This window comes from Eleutherodactylus coqui, chromosome 2, assembly GCF_035609145.1.
Source record: "Eleutherodactylus coqui strain aEleCoq1 chromosome 2, aEleCoq1.hap1, whole genome shotgun sequence".
Classification (NCBI taxonomy): domain Eukaryota; kingdom Metazoa; phylum Chordata; class Amphibia; order Anura; family Eleutherodactylidae; genus Eleutherodactylus; species Eleutherodactylus coqui.
The window spans coordinates 263,589,610-263,604,494 of record NC_089838.1 but is presented as its reverse complement, the minus strand read 5'-3'; positions in this window follow the sequence as shown (position 1 = coordinate 263,604,494).

The window sequence follows — 14,885 nt, the reverse complement described above, 5'->3', positions numbered from 1 at the left end:
TCTTGTGTTCCTGCTTGTCTGTACCATCTTCTGTGTCTCTGTGCTGAGTCTGTTTAAGGCCTTATGATCTGTCTGTGCTGGCATTGTTGCCAGTCCTGTTTTTGTATCTGTGTGCATGTATACTTGTGCTGCTTGGTTCAATAACCATCTAGGGCTAGTTAGGTCCTTAGGTTCCAGTGCGGGGCCATCCCTATCGGGGTGGGGTGGGGGGGTTATCCTGGGGTCACTTGACTCATTACAGTAGGAACTGTGAGACAACGAGGACCCTTGAAGAGGGCTCACAACTTCAGTGACTTGGCCAATCCACGAACTAATTCCTCGTACTTTTATAGCAATTCCACCTGCGAGTATGCTGGTGAGTGTTTTGGGTGTCTGGCATCTGTCATGCCTCTGTCTATCCGCGAGTATGTGGTCCATCTCCCTGTCCTGAGTTCTGTCTGAGTTTCTGAGTCAGTTCTATCTGTGCCTTCTCACTTCTGTCTGTATCCCTGTATCTGAATTTGTTCTGAATACCTGGCTACAGTCCCTCTACCTGAGGAGCCAGCTGCCAACCACTCCAGGCCTGGCCTCAGCTTGGTTGGTTGGTCCAGTGAATAAAGGGACTGGAATACCCAGAGAGGCTATCAAAATTGGGATTATTCACCCTGGAAAAAAGACTGCTAAGGGGCGACCAAATAACCATGTATAAATACATGAGGGGACAATACAAGGATCTCTCCCATGATCTGTTTATACCCAGGACTGTGACAGTAACAAGAGGGCCTGTCTAGAGGAAAGATGGTTTCTACACCGACACAGAAGGGGGTTCTTTACTGTAAGAGCACTGAGACTATGGAACTCTCTTCCTGAGGATGTGATGATGGCAAAATCGATAGAGGAGTTTAAGAAGAGACCAGATGTCTTTTTAGAGCGCTATGATATTACAGGATATAGATATTAAATAGTCCGAATGGGCTGTTGATAGGGGGACCTTCCGACTGACGGACTTAGGTTTGGAAGGAACCTTTTCTGAAGAGAGTTGTTTTTTGCCTTCCTCTGGATCAACAAGGGGGGTGGAAACAGGCTGAACTGGATGGACATTTGTCTTTTTTCAGCCTAGCATACTATGTTACTATGAATTCCACAGCATAAATTGCCAGAAAAATTTCCGCACCATGTGAAAGGGTTTTTTTAAATCTCCCCCCATGGCTTGTACTGTAAACATTGAGAAATGTTGGCAGCGAGTCTGCTAGTGGAAGTTCCACAGCGGATCATGTATTTGTGAAGGTGGCCTTAGGGCTCAACTCAGGGTTTCTGGGTCTCTACTCTATTTTGAAATAACTGATCAGTTTTATTCCCCATTGTTTTTAATGGGGTTTAAAAAAAAACAAAAAAAAAACAGAATGCTTTCATTTGCTTCAGTTTTGTTTAGCTTCAGTTTATTTTTTACTGGCACAAATATCGCAGGCCTTTTCACACTAGTGTTTTGCTTTCCATTTTGCTGATCTGCCATGGATACAGCTATAGGGAAAGAACAGGTTTCCAATTATCTTCTCTTCCTTCCAGTTTCTCCGCCGCAGAAATTGTGTGTAGTATTCAAAACCTACATGTGAAGGGCAGCGTCCACCGGTAATACCTTCTTAATGTGTATTTTTTCGGTGTAATAAACTTAGGCCTGGCCTGTAATCCCAGACTATATGTATAGAGGCTGTTTTAGAATCAGCGCCAGGTGAACCCCAGTATAATCAAGGCTTTCTGCCTGCTGCCTGTTAGGAGGAGACTTGCCGTTGCCGGAGGGGGCGCGCGGTGTGCCCACAGCTGTCGGGGGCCGCTGTGGTGTCGCCCGGGGGTCGCCTGATCGGGTTGGCGTCTGGTCTGGGCCGGGCGTGGGGTCCGCTGTTCCCCTGTTAAGGGACGTGGCCGGAAGAGGGCCGGTCTACATGCATTACCGGCCAGCGTGTCATCTAGTCCCGCGCCGACCTAGGCGGGGCTTTTGATATGTAGCTCCACAGACACTTGTTTGCTTGTTCTCCAGCTAACACCTGCTCAGGTTTCTCTCACAGTCTGCTGACCCGGCTTTGCTCTGACTTGGATTTAGTCTGTTCTTTGTTTGTTCTTTCTTCCTTACTTGGCACTCTATTCCACTGTTATTGGTACATTTGTCTCTCTGATTAGTTGGTCTCTCCTGTCCTTGTCCTGGAGTCCCCATCAGTGCAGAGTACTGACCACCGCCCAGTTGTCGCCCTGGAGTTTAGCCGAGGGGGGCAAGTAGGTAAGGACAGGGGACAGGGTTGGTTGTTAGGCACTTCCAGTCTTCTGTTCCTAACCGACCCTAAGGCTGGGTTCACACAGGGCAGATTCCCGTCGGAAATCTCGCGGTTTGGCCGCAGCAAAAACCGCGAGATTTCCGCCGGGAGAACCGCCGCGGTTTAAGCCGCAGCAGCTTTGAAGCGGCCCGGCCGCATGCTTTTCCGTTGCGGCCGGCTCTCCCATAGAGGAGAGCGCAGCCGTGACATAAATAAACAAAAAAACGAAAGTAAACAGACATGCTGCTTCTTCAACCGGATTTACCGCAGCGGATTAGCCGTCCTGTGTGGACGAGGTTTCTGAGAAACCTCGTCCACATGGCTGGCTAATCCCGAGATTAGCGGCCGCGGGCGGTTTTGCCGCGGGCGGATCTGCTGCGGCAGAACCGCGGCAAATCCGCCCTGTGTGAACCTAGGCTAACACTGTCTAGTTTTGGGATGGAAGAAAATGTGCTACATGCAGCGTTCTTCTGGTATTTGCAGCCGGATCTCCAACGGAACCTCTGGTGCAGATGTGAAACCAGCTAATTCTGAATGAATGCGTGCACAATCAGTAACATTTTCATGAATTTATAAAGCAAATCAACTGCTGGAACTGATTATCTCCCAGCAATATCAAAAGGGGTAAATCATTGTTTTTCTCTACTTCAGAGAGATCTCAAGCCTGGTAACATCCTGGTGACTGAACCTGGTCATCTAAAGCTCGCCGACTTCAGGCTCCCCCTTGAGAACGTCTACGGAGACCGCAAAGCCATCGGGTATGCTGGAACACCGGACTTCATGGCTCCGGAGATGCTGAACGGGGAGGAGTACAATGCTGGAATCAACTGGTGTGCCTTAGGTATAATGTTAAACATCATGGTTACCAGCAGGTCCAAGTACCATCAAAGACGAGTTGATGCTTCTAACATGGAGGTGAAGAACATCATCAGGAAAGTGACTATATTCTCCATGTAATACATTTTATAATAAACCAGGACAGAAATAGTAGTTCAAATCACTAAATAAAATTTATTTCATTTTCAGGTCCTCCAGAAAGATCCTACGAAGCACTTAGGGGTCAATGGTGACATCAGAGCCTGGGACTGGGACTCAGGACAAGACCTGAGGGAGGATGCAACCACCACATATCCCTGTACTAGTAATTATTAGAGTAGAAATTGTATTTGCTCTAAGAGAGAGTATATATGTATAGAACTGTATAAACTGGGTGTAATGTTTTAAGCTTTGTATTTTATAAAGTCTTATTCGTATTAATGAGTTGGAGACGTCTTAGCCCAACTACTGCATTAGCCATGGGCTCTAGCCCTAATGTCAGTCTTATGAATTTCCTTGCTTAACATAGTGTATACCTCTGAATATATGTTTATGTTATAATATTGGTTTAAGAGGAAGAGCACTTGAGTTTTAATATCGGTGATAACTTAAAGTAACCTGATGTAGCACGAAAAGTTTTCATTGGAAGTAGTTTGTCTTTATGAGCTTTAAGTCACTACAGTGTTGAGAAGTAGCATAATTATATCATCAAATCGTTCTGCTTCCTTTTTTTTTATATTGAATCAATATCCGGCGCGGCTCCAGAATGGTCGACTTTGAGGGGATGGAGGCAACAGCAGCTCACAACTCGGCCATATCAGCGGACTACCAGGCCTTATTCACGGGGTTTTCATTTGTCAGCACTAACAGGAAAACTCTGGACAGTACCTTGCTTTATAAGATCATCAGAGGCAGCTATCCTACTAAGCCCCAAGAAAACCATCAAGAGGAAGAAGACGATCAGGAGAAGAGGATAAGCATCAATGACGCAGGCAGAAGGACGCCCAGGACATGAGGAAGCCTCGGCAATTCCATCAGATTATGCTGAATGATTACTGCCAAAATGTCTACATCTGGCATAAAGGTGGTATATACCCTTTTTTTTGGTTGATGTTTATGCATGGCATGAGGATGTGCCTGAGCATGTCAGGCGCACCACATGCCCTGAATATGTTGATATCTTGATACTATATGTATAGTGTTACACTCTATATATACTCCATAAATAATTAAAAATAGAATTACATATACGGGTGATTAGTACCGATGAGTAAAATTGTGATAGACATGATGATTATTTGGTATAAAATGTCTATCGATTTGTATAACGTAAATGTATTTTGCTATTGTAATGACTTTTAGCTCTGAGGAGTTTAAAGGACACACACACAATCTAATCATGGTATTTGCTAGACAATGGATGTATGATGTTAATGTTAGCTAAGTACATAGAAGTTACACAAGAAGCCTCTAAGAGTTAAGGGCCATAGTGTTGTGTATATCCTGTGTTCAATACTGAGTGTTTACCTAGGCCCCCTTCCACTCCTCACGCAAGCTAGTTAAACAATGATTTGTCAACTACACAGAATTCCTTAAGGCTGTCTGCATGCTAAAGAAGACAAAGTCCACACTATGGCGGACGTGAGGAAGGGTGGGCAGAGAGGTGGGAGATTCTATATGATCCGACAAATGAGAATCTTATATGTTACTGATGTAATCTGTTGCACGCCCATTGAAGGGCGGTTGTCATGTGTTATAATAAAAGGCTTGAGCCTCTACACATTGTAGAGACTCTCCCGGTTTTAGACCAGCATTTGTGTCTGATTCTGGTCGATGATGTGTGCACACGATACAATTCGGAAGCGGCAAAATACCCCAAAGCCTGCTGGAGAAAATCATAATCCAGAACAGTGTCGTCCTTGGGTGGGCGAGTGGATCTGTGAGGTCACAGCCTGGAACGTACAGAGATCGGCAGATGGCACGCAGAACTCAGGGGCCCGAAAATCTACAGAACACGGTAAGATTGCTTTATGTAAATCTACCGATGTGATCTGGGTTCTGACTGCTAAATCTGCCTGTATCTGATCCAGACTGGACCTTCACTGAAAGACAGGTCTGTCCACTTGAAAAATCACCATGTTACCTGTCTAGGGGTATTTTGTATGCTGTTGTGTCTGAGACGGTTAAACACTGTGTATACAAGACCAAGAGATAAATTCTGTGAGGGTTAATGTGTCGGAAGGGCGGACTCGGCTGTTTAGGTCTGAGGGAACACGCCACTGAGACTTTCTCCTAGGTAAACTAGTGTGAGGTTAGGAAGATTTATGATACGTATACTTACCTTTATGATTGAGCGGGTTATGTTCTCATATGTGAAAAGGTATATACGTGTGAATATAGCTGTGGTGTGACGGCTGATGTCTCCAGAAAACTCTTGGTCATTTAAAATAATCGTCAGTCTCTGTGTATAGCTAAAATGTCCTGTCCAGACGGATTACTAGTAGAGGTTGGTTGTTATAAAGGTAGATGAGATATATACCTTGAGCCGTTGTGGGTATTCTCCAGTAATCCCGTCTGTCTGGTATTATAGAAAGAATGTGCAGTGTTTATTATTGGGGGGAGGGCTGCTGATAAGAGTGAACTGAAAGCTTTTTCCAATTAACCCTTTCTGTTTACTTTGTCTTTCCCTGTGTTTTGTAGAATTAATGTGCATTGTAATCTGAGTGGGAAAGAGAGGTTATATTGGAAGGATTTGAAGAAAGCAGATTTTACAAGAGAAACACCACTGTGTCCAGAAACTTTGAATAGAATAGAGTTGAGCAGATTGAGAAGGTTAGGCATAGATGCAGGTTGTTTAGAGAATGGGGAGCAAAGTGAGCAAGGACAAAGGTCATAGAGCTTGTGATTTGGTTGCTAAAGGGAAGGCAGCAGAGTTTACTGAACAATGGGAAAGGACCAGGAAAAGTTGCAGAAAGAAATGTCAGGTCATGGACAGATAAGATAGGCTGTAGAAAGTTTTCAGAAGATGAGCAGGAAGCCTAGCAGAAAGAAAGGTGTTTTTAGATTGCTAGGAGGAGGTATAATGTAGTTAAGAGATTGAAGAGGGGAAAGCATGTAGTAGGGTATGTGTATTGCTAATGAACAATGTAATGCCTTTGTGTTGACTACAGCCCCTCCCTGTAATGGCGGCCGCGCTTGCAATGTTTACAACCCAACATAGTGTGACTCTGCAGTAAATGTAGTGAGGCCTGCCCCCACCCTGAAGTTACTTCCCCCCCCATGTGCTCACTTTCAGGGTGTGTGATGTTACTTCCGGTCCCTCCCCATCCGGGACAGGACCTGGCCCCGCCCCTTCCTCCAGCGGCCATTTTGCCTCACCTGGAAGTGCTGCTGCCCCTGGCCCCGCCCCTTCTTCTGGCAGCCATTTTGCCTCACTTGGGAGATTTGTAGCTCCGTCCCTTTCTGCCTCTGGCGGCCATTTTGCTGCACTTGGGAGGCCTATATTCCCCAATGCCACTGTATCCAGTGCTAACATCATGATTGTCTGAAGTAAGGTTTTGTTTGACCAGACTTTGCTACGCTCCAAGATGTGGCCACTTTGGATGTGTGATAAGTTCAGGGAAACAAACCTTTGTGAAGATGCAGCTTGGGACATAGTAGATGACTAAGCTGGTTTATAGTGCATGGAAGATTGGAGTTGATGCATGGGGGGCAGAGACCAGGAATACATGACAGGGGACGCTCTCTCATGTTCCCAGGGGCTCTGTTTTCCACTGCCCGCTTCTCCAATGGATACTCAGACAGATGATGTTATGGAAGGCTCCTACAGATGGAATAATTTCCCTATAGTCACCCAGCAAACTTTTTCATGCAATTTGGTGAAGTAATTTTACTTTTTATGTGAAGAAAGAGGGACTGAATTGCCCAGAGTAGGATGTTAATTCATCCGTATTCTTTAGTTCTTCTTTAAGTCTTTGGTATATTCTAGTGTCAGTCTACACTGAAGCTATAATTATATTCCGACAGGAGAGTAAAAGCTAAACGCTGGCCATACCCTGAAATACTATTACACTGGGTGACGTAAAATTTGACTTGTGTTGCGCCCCCTTGTGTTAAAAAATGCTAACTGCGACCTGAAAGGAAAAAAAAAATTTTTGTAAGGAGATTTTCGCTCAGACTTCGCTGCATACAATGTCACCTTGACCTACAAAGTGCTTGTTTTTGTGCCTCTTGGTTTACTAGTTTGAACGCAATTACTCTTTTTTTCCATTGAGTATTCCGGTTCAAAAGGGGGGAGGCAGAGGTGATCTGGGTCATAGATGATCTAGGTGTTGTAGATCAGCTATTGGGCCTTTAAAAAAAAAATAAATGATTTTGTGCTACAAGATTCTGAGCCATGTGAAATAAAACATCAGCACGATTATTTAGTACTAATACAGTAAGAAACTGCAGGTATGCAAACAGTTACCAGAACCTCTGTTGATAATGCATATGTTGAGCTTTTTGCAGATGGTATCAGGGTGAGGATTGAAGACTCCACATCGGATATGCAGTGGTCACACAACAAGATGTCCTAGAAGCAGAAGTTCTGCCTCCGCATGTCTCAGTACAAGAAGCGGAATTGAAGGCCATCACTAAGGCGTGTAGAGTGGCGAGAGGTAAGACGGCAGCCCTTTACACTGACTCCTGGTATGCATTTGGCATAGCTCATGATTACGGCCCAATATGGAAGGCCAGACAGTTTTTTTACCTTAGCAGGACAACCAATTGAGAATGGTGCAGCGGTACAGAGTCGCATGGAGGCCCTACTTCTACCTGACAAAGTTGAGAGTTCGCACCAATTCCTACACTGGAGAGGCGAGAGACGACACCCTTGCTGACAGCGCAGCAAAGGCAGCGGCCCTCAAGCCGTGGAAGAAAGAAGAAAAGATACTGACGGCATGAGTCAGTGGTAAAAAACTTTGGACATTGACAAAAATTTGGACTTTGATATGCTAAAAGACTTTTACAGTTACAAGCCAGCAAGGAAGAAAAGAATAAATTGACTAATATGGGAGCAGCAGAAACAGGACAGCGTGTGGTGAACGGTCAACAGCACTTGCCCACCACAGTTCCTGTATCCCATGATGGCCCAGCTGATGGACGGAAAGACCCACCTAGTAAACCAGCAATGACGACGACGCTTGAAAGACGATGGGCGACTTCTGGGTACTCTGTAGCTGCTGCATCATTTGTCCGGTTTAGCATGATCTATGCCATAGGTGAGTCAGGGCAGAAGTAAATTTGCCACATCACACTTGCCGGGACCACTCTACCCATTTCAGGGATTGCAAATTGACTACGTTCAGCTCCCACTTGTTGGGAAGTATGAATACGTGCTTGTTGTTGTTGATGTCTTTGCAGGTTGGAGGCCGACCATGTCACCAAGGCAAACAAGTAGGTAACCGCAAAGAAGCTCATGAACGAGGTAAACTGTGAATATGGGGTACCAGAAGTGATTCAGAGTCAGACAGAGGTATAAACTTCGCAGGTGAATGTAACATGTCATGTCTGCTCTGGGTGTATCCCAGGCCTTTTACATACTCTACCATCTTTAGAGTAGTGGAAAGGTGGAGAGACGTAGTGGCACGCTAAAAAGTAAGATACTTAAAAATGACGCCACTTTGGAAAGACTGTCATCCAATAGCCTTATACAGTGTTAGATACGAACCCAGGGGGGATTATACATTATCTCCCTACGAGATTGTTTGGGCTAGCCCCAAGGCTAGGTTGTTACTATCCTCAGTAGTTACAATTACAATCTGATGTGTTGACTGAGTATGTGATTTCCGTTGTTAAAGAACTAACCAAAGCCTATGCACAGGTGTTCTCTTCCAGACTCAGAGGCAGACACTGGGACACATATCTTGCAGCCTGGGGATTGGGTGTGCGTCAAGAAGTTCCCCAGGAAGCACCCTCTTGAACCCTGATTTGATGGCCCCTACCAGGTGCTTCTGACTACTGCCACAGCTGTGAAACTAGCCGAAAGACTTACATGGATCTATGCTTCATACTGTAAGAAAGCTTCAGATCCGGGAGACCAGTCTTAGTTGTGCCAAATACATTACTCTGGTTAGGCCTAGTGAGAGAGGAGGGTAGCAACTGGAATCCTTAGTCGGAAGAATATGAGGGTATGGTTACCTTCTAGTATAACTCGTCCAATGCTCAAGTAGCCGCATATTCCTTCGACTATTGTACTGTGGTCCCGTGTCTAGGCGCAAGATCCCACCGCAGGCCAGATTTAGCTCAGTCCAGCTGGTTATATGACTTATATACCCGGGGAATACAATATGTTTGCGCCACTGATAACGTCTGGGGAGAAGACTGCCGTTATTGGGGATTAGTGGGATGTAACGCAGGAACAGACTAGTCCTATAAACCGCGAAGTGCCTTAAATAAGAAAGATAGGAGCGGGAAATCCCTAATTAGTCGTATAACCCTCCTTGAGAATAATAAGGACAGCAGGTATTGGAAGGCTGAACTTAGTATGTTGCTTGGTTTTAATGCAGTTTTTACATTAACCATGGGAGATCCAAGCCCGGGGGACGGAGGGACTTATAGTCTGGGGACATACCGGTACGGGAGGACAGATCCCTTAGGGAAGTTTAATATAAGGGATAGGGTAGATGCACCCGAATGGAAGCCTTCACTTAGTCCCGTGCCCATAATTAACCCCCTCCGCCGTAAGATAAAGACCTTGACGAACATGATGATCATAGCCGACCCTACCTTTGAGGACACCTTGACAGTAGCGACTGGCTACTCTGACCAGAATCTCTGGTTGGAGTTGATGAGGTATAATGCTAACAGGAGCAACAAGTCTAACTGTTGCGTGTGCGGTAGTGCCCGACCACACTCGGGGATGGTCCCCCTAAATCTCCCTGTAGATGCTGAAGAGTGGTTTATTAGTCTCTTCACGAACATTTCCGCTAATTACACTGTCCGTGAGAAATGGAAGAAGGAATACTCTATAACTACTTAAGTGTTTTGCACCGGAGAGAGTATTACTGACTACCCTGGAAACTACACCTGCCGGGCAAATAGGCAGGGTGGAGGGAGATTTTTGGGGAACTCACCAACGGGTATTGCTCCTCCTACGGTACGATAGGAGGGGAATGGACACAGAATCAGGTTCAGTCCTTAGGAGACGTTTACTGGCTTTGTGGAGACATGAGGTAGAGGACCCGCCTGGAGGGTAATTGGACAGGGGAGTGTGCCTTAGTAAAGCCCTTATGCTCCTCCACATCCTGTCGGACAGCATTGAGGATAATGAGGTTACCCCCAATAGTTAATTTATCTCGATCCAACTCAGTCTGTGTTTTGTGGTTATCCTGTCATGCTGGTCTATCCTTGTTTTCCGCATAGGTACGGCGGTTCCTTCCAGTCTTGTCACTAGGTAGTGTAGGGTCAGGGTGAGGCGACCTGGACGTGTTCACCATTAGGACTATCTCCAGGAGGGACATTGGTGTGGGTGAAGATTAGGGAGTCCCACGCCGTGCGTACCTGTGCACGCTACTAGTATTGTAACATTATACTAGAGCGAGAAGAGAGACCCCTGGTGGTAGTTTTGATCTACACGTATACATTGACATCATAGGATAGCCAAGGGGGGTACCTGACAAGTTTTAAAAATTAGAGACCAAGTTAAAACTAGAATCGAGTCCATTTTCCTGGTCATTATGGTAAATAAACGTTGACTGGATTAATTATGTTTATTATAGTTAGCAGTGGTTTATAAATTATACTAGAGACGCCTTATAGGGACTAGTCGACCAATAGGACCTACCTCGACTATGACTTTTTTAAAAATAGAATGATCTTAGATATGACTTTAGCTAAAAAGGGGAGTGTCTGTAAAGATGATAGGGGAGACTTGTTGTACCTACATCCTAGACGACACGTGACCCGCGGGTAAAGACGCAGTTGTCATTAAGAAGCTGACCGCACTAACTAAAAAGAGCTAACTTTTGGGACCAGCACTCGCCATGGATGAGCGGGTGGTAAAGGATCCTGGCACAGACGGGCGTCGCTGTTGTATGTGAACTGATGGTTACCTTTTCTGTTCTAGTCTGCTGTGTTATCCCCTGTGTCAGAGAGACCTGTGAAACTGATGCTGGAAAAGCCGCTCCCACCATGAGTTTGCTGAATGCATCCCCAGAAGGAGTGGACAAGTCCTACACCCCCTTGAAGACTCTAAAACGAACCTTCAACGCGCTCCAGTTATAGGCTCATGCGCAGAGAACTGTGAAAATTAGATAGAGAATTAGAGGATAGACATTTTAAGGGGGGATTGTGATAGACATGATGATTATTTGGTATAAAATGTCTATTGATTTGTATAACGTAAATGTATTTTGCTATTGTAATGACTTTTAGCTCTGAGGAGTTTAAAGGACACACACACAATCTAATCATGGTATTTGCTAGACAATGGATGTATGATGTTAATGTTAGCTAAGTACATAGAAGTTACACAAGAAGCCTCTAAGAGTTAAGGGCCATAGTGTTGTGTATATCCTGTGTTCAATACTGAGTGTTTACCTAGGCCCCCTTCCACTCCTCACGCAAGCTAGTTAAACAATGATTTGTCAACTACACAGAATTCCTTAAGGCTGTCTGCATGCTAAAGAAGACAAAGTCCACACTATGGCGGACGTGAGGAAGGGTGGGCAGAGAGGTGGGAGATTCTATATGATCCGACAAATGAGAATCTTATATGTTACTGATGTAATCTGTTGCACGCCCATTGAAGGGCGGTTGTCATGTGTTATAATAAAAGGCTTGAGCCTCTACACATTGTAGAGACTCTCCCGGTTTTAGACCAGCATTTGTGTCTGATTCTGGTCGATGATGTGTGCACACGATAAAATTCGGAAGCGGCAAAATACCCCAAAGCCTGCTAGAGAAAATCATAATCCAGAACAAAATGTTATATTTCCCCCTCTTCTATGACATCTCTTAGCATGGTTATCGGCGACGGGGAAATAAGGTGAGAGATGGCTGGCTATTAAGGGGTGGAGAAGACCGGACCTTTTTTTCTTTTGATTTTTATGTATAGTATTGGGTGTGCTTGACCATGTCTGACACACCACATGCCCTGAATACATTAATATTGTGGTACTACCGTATGTGTAGTGTTATACTCTATATATTCTCCATAAATTATTAAAGGGGTGGTCTCGCGAAACCAAGTGGGGTTATACACTTCCGTATGGCCATATTAATGCACTTTGTAATGTACATCGTGCATTAAATATGAGCCATACAGAAGTTATTCCACTTACCTGCTCCGTTGCTAGCGTCCTCGTCTCCATGGTTCCGTCTAAATTCGCTGGCAGCTTGCTTTTTTAGACGCGCTTGCGCAGTCCGGTCTTCTCCTTCCAGCACGAGCCGCTTCAGTGTGCTCCCCGCTACAGCTCTTCTGCGCATGCGCAGACGAGCTGTCACTGCTCGGGAGCGCGCTGGAGCGGCCATTCTGTACCTTCCTCTGTTAGAGGAAGGTGCAGAGCTGCCGAGCTGTCCGGAGAAGCCGCCCAGCTGTCCCGCCGTCCAGCTGTCCTGGTAAGTGATGGGCCGGGGGGCTGCCGCTGCGCCGGGCTGCGCCGGGGGAACTAGCGCTGGGCCGGGGAAGGCTGTCGCTGCGCCGGGGGAACTAGCGCTGGGCCGGGGGGGCTGTCGCTGGGCCGGGGGAACTAGCGCTGGGCCGGGGGAACTAGCGCTGGGCCGGGGGGGGGCTGTCGCTGGGCCGGGGGGGCTGTCGCTGGGCCGGGGGGGCTGCCGCTGTGATGGGGGGGGGGGCTGCGCCGGTTACCTTCTGCCTGGCGGTGGGTGACTGGTCGGCCGTGTTCACTCCAGGGGTCCGGTCGGCGGCTGCGGGGTGTCTGGTTGCCATGGAGACACAGCTGGTAGCGTCTCGGGAGCGCGCACGTCGGGCTACAGCACGCGATGCGAAAAGAGCTGGCGTCCATCTTGGGAAAAAGTTTTATAAGTTGCTGAAACGCTGGAACGGTAAGTAGAAACCAGCTAGGAAAGTCATTTACAGGGGTAATTAGTAATGTATGTTTAATTAGGGGGACTGGGCAAAAAAAAAAATTCACTGCTTCCTCGAGACATCTCCTTTAAAATCACAATTAGATTTATTGGTCACTACTCGTGAGTGTAATTTTATACTTTCCTCTCTTCTATGACATCTATTAGCATTGTTATTGGCGACAGGAAATAAGGTGAGAGATGGCCGGCTGTTAAGGGGTGGAGAAGGGCGGTACTTTTTTTTTTTTCTTTCAATTTTCATGTATGGCATTGGGATATGCCTAACCATGTCAAGCGCTCCGCATGGCCTGAATACTTTGATAGTATGATACTATATGTAGTGTCACACTATATGCTTCATAAGTTATTAATAATCAAAATACTAACGTCCACCTGTCCGTCCGTGAGTGAGTGAGTTACATGCTCTGTCCCTGATCACACGACGGTGACGTCCTAAAACATGCAGAGCCTGACAGCAGCCGTGTGCGTACAGGACCTGTGATGATGTCATCATCATGTGATCAGTAACCAGGGCTCTGTGTCCACAAGTGAGTGAGTTACATGTTCCACCCCTGATCACATGACGGTGACGTCATCACAGGTCCTTTATTCCTGTGCAGATTACGGACGGACTACATCCCCTACAAACTCCCGCAGCCTTAGTTGCTATGTACTAGCGACCACCGGTCTGTAAGTGAGTGACTGTGTGAGTTACATGTGAAGATGCCACTGTCATGACATCAGTCATCGGGGCTCGGAACTTTATTAAAAACCTGCAGAGCTGGACAGCAGCTATGTGCTTACAGCAACTGCAATTATGTTACCATCTTGTGATCAGTCACCTGTGTGGGAGTAGTCCGGGGTCAGATGATCAGGCGGTGATTAGTGTGTGCAGGACTCTACTGTGCTGGTTGTGATCCCTGTTGTATGGAATGAAGAATGTATGTAGCAGAGCTGTATGTGATGTACATGTACCAGAGCTGTGTATGTGTGGTTTGCATGTAGCAGAGCTGTATGTGATGTACATGTACTAGAGCTGTGTATGTGTGGTGTGCATGTAGCAGAGCTGTGTACTATAATTTCCTAATACTTACTAGTCAAAATACTAACGACCACCTGTCTGTGAGTGATGAGTCACTGTGTGAGTTACATGTGATGATGTCACCATCCTGTAATTAGCCACCAGGGCTCTGAGCTCCACCCCTGATCACATGACAGTGACGTTATCACAGGTCCTTCATCCCTGTACAGTGAATGAGGGATTATGGGCAGACTACATCCCTTGCAGCCTCAGTTGCTATGGATACAGCAGTACTCAGTCTGGAAGTTTGTACCTGGCTGTCTGACAGCTGCACACCTGTGTAGAGACTCCAATAAATAACACCTCACAAATGTCCACAGACATAGCTGGCGGTGCATATTACCCAACAACATTGTAGCATAGTTACCAGTGACTACTCATGAGTGTAATTTTACATTTCCCCTCTTTTATGACCTCTCTTAGCATTGTTATCGGCAACAGGGAAATAAAGTGAGAGATGGCCGGCTATTAAGGGGCGGTGGAGAACGGATTAGTTTTTCTTTACATATAAAATATGTTCACAAAAATATAAATATTTGGCAAACTTTTGTTTTTATATGGCTGCCAATTATTTAATAAAATCCATTTCCTTAAAAAGTTATGTAGCTTCTAGTTTCACTTTTGTGACTTTATCT